Source organism: Pteropus alecto, unplaced genomic scaffold, assembly GCF_000325575.1.
Source record: "Pteropus alecto unplaced genomic scaffold, ASM32557v1 scaffold45, whole genome shotgun sequence".
Taxonomy (NCBI): domain Eukaryota; kingdom Metazoa; phylum Chordata; class Mammalia; order Chiroptera; family Pteropodidae; genus Pteropus; species Pteropus alecto.
This window is the reverse complement of record NW_006442491.1, coordinates 14411179-14414000: the sequence shown is the minus strand read 5'-3', so window position 1 is coordinate 14414000 and position 2822 is coordinate 14411179. Positions and strand designations below refer to the sequence as shown.

General features: G+C 41.5%; 1 pseudogene; it reads left to right on the top strand.

Annotated features, from left to right (window-relative positions):
• Positions 1 to 891: 891 nt before the first annotated feature.
• On the top strand, positions 892 to 1010 carry LOC112471183 (annotated as a pseudogene).
• The last annotated feature ends 1812 nt before the right edge of the window (positions 1011 to 2822 follow it).

The window sequence follows — 2822 nt, the reverse complement described above, 5'->3', positions numbered from 1 at the left end:
TTTTGCCTCCTAGAAGGCCGACTGGAATGAAGACAACCCCTGAAGAACTTTTAGAATCTAGAAGTTGAAGATGGCTGTGGCTAACCTTTCTACCCCTGCCGCTGAATCATTGCTTTGAGGAGAGACACTTAATGATAGGAAACACTTGTTCTAGAATTTGCATAAATGAGAAATAAACTTATTTTGTGTTATGGCATTAATATTTAGGGGTTATTCGTTACAGCCATTAGCCTACTCTGGCAAATACAGCCACTATGGATTGATGATATTGCAGGAAATAGTCTCAAATGCAAGTGTATTTTTAGTTTTAAACTTCTGACATAAATTTACAAAACCCTGGTAGACAACTTTGTCTGGCCTAATGTAGACTATAATATATAATATACAGCAAGCTACCATAGCTACAGAGATCATAGCTTAACAATTCTAAACCATTTTAAACAGTTTAGAAGTAGAGAGAGAAATAAAATGCAGAGGTTTTATGTTCAAGCATAATATACTTCAACAAAAGATGGGACTTTAATTACATTAAGTCTTCCTTGAACAGAAATTAAATTATAGAATGAAACTACTTTCTCTCAATAGCATAATAAATTTAATAAAGAGCACATAACAAGACAAACAAAAGATTTTTTATCAGACCAAAAGTGATATCTCAATGCTTAATTTTGCTTTATAAGTAGAGAGGTACATATACTTTTATCAAGCTGTCTTGGGAAAGCTTTCAAGAAAGTTTACTTGATTATTTATTTTCAAATCTTATTTTTTTTAAAGGTAAGGAGACATTTTGTTTGTATTTAGAAATATATTAGATTAATTTAATATTTGGCCTAACCTTGTTGCTGTGCAAACCAGGCTACCACCATTAGGGGATTAGAGAAGCTGAGTGTTGTCTATGACCATGCCACCCTGAACAAGCCCAATCCCGTCTGATTTCGGAAGCTAAGCAGGGTCGGGCCTGGTTAGCATTTGGATGGGAGACCACCTAGAAAGACCAGGTGCTGTAGGCGTAAAAAATAAAAAATAAGGGATTGTAAGCTGACAAGGTCCTTGCAATCCGTGAGGTCAACCAAGGGTTGCCTTGCCTAAAAAAAAAAAAAAAAGATAGAGAAGCTGAGTACCATGTCTGGATACTGTCATCGAAAGGACAGTGATTGGGGATCACATCTTAAAGGTCACGATATGTAAGGCTAGGCAAAAGAACGTGACACTGAATGAAGGTTCAATTTTCCCTGTAACCGGCAAGCAGCAGCAAGGTTGACAGAAAAGAAAAATGGAATATTAAAGCAGCAGATTAAATTATTAACAGTTAAAACCACGTTGGCCATGTGGACTAAAGTAATATCTCTCTCAGGCTTTAATACACATGAACTATCAACTTGTAGGATCTGTTGTCCCATCTGCCAGACTGGAGTCCCCTGCTGATACACTCACCACCGTAAAGGTATGGAAGTCTCAGGAGACAGTTGTTGCCTCGATTCTCATTGTGAATCAACGTGCTATGCTGTTGGAAATACCAAGGCCCATCATGCCTGGGAGAGGCATTGCCTATGGGAATTTGCAATGGGACATCCCGCTAGGATGAGTGAGTTACTTCACACCCCTGGGTGAGAGAGGACTACTCAATCTCCACTGGATCCCATTGTCCTACCACAAGCTGAACCTGTTGAAATATACTATACCTGGAATGGAACACACACCATTGAAAGACGGGCGAGGATAAGGATCCTGGTGTGGCATATCCTGCTCCCGGCCTTTCTCCTCACATCTGACAGGACTGCCTCCCTATAAGCCAACATGGATGGTATGCACAGCCTGGTTAAATTCCTAAAGTTTGCAGCCACATGAAAATCTACGGATCAAGGCATAAGTGTAATTTTTACAGAAGGGGAAGACCTTCTGTGAGAATACAAGTTCCTACTAAATACCTGTGTTTTTGACCTTAGACTCCTCTAGTGTCTGGTCATGGGATGGTCACCTGATGGGAACCCCTTTCTACAGTGGGCCCATTCAAATGCCCAGCAAAGGATTCAATCCACCTGTGGGGTAAGTGGTCAGCAGCCCCTCCCTAGCTAATCAGAATTGCCATGGTGATGTCCCCACCCCAGGAAGGGGACTGGAAAGCTCTAAAGCAGTACATTAAGGAAGAACAAGTAAGGACTAGTACTCTTAAGATACCTAATATTACAAAGACTGATCCAGAAACCTGGCCTGTATCTCATACTTTCAATAACCCTGTGCATGGGTTTTCTTTTTCTGTCAATCAAACTACACAGGAAGCTCATCACACTGCTGTCTGGAAGGGTCCTAAAAGTACCATCAGATCCAGGGTGGCTGTGCTCAGATTTAGGATGAGTTCGTCTGGCTCACCCTGGCCTATGGACATTTGAGCACATGCATACCCCTGTGTTGAGAACAGAAAAATTACTCAAAATAGAACCAACCAAATTATACCAGGAATGTGGAATGGATAACACTGGAACTCTGTAGTCATTCTGTCCCAATCAACGATAGCAACTGGTTTGGCACTGACTGGTCGTGCCATCCAGGTGTTTATTGGGTAGTCCCGAATGGGACCCAATGGTTTCATGGCACAGATCTTTGGCCATGGCTTTCACCCTGGGTTTTCCCTGGGCACAGGGGAGAATCCACCTCATAGTTGCAAAAATTACCAATGTCCCTCTCCTTGAAGCCAGATGGGCAAGTTCTGCTTCCCACTGGTTGATCATTTGGCCATCTCTGTTTCCTCTGTTGGTCTGGAGGACACTATAGCACACATAGAAATCTTTACTAAATTCACCCAGCAAGTGTCTCCTTACTGA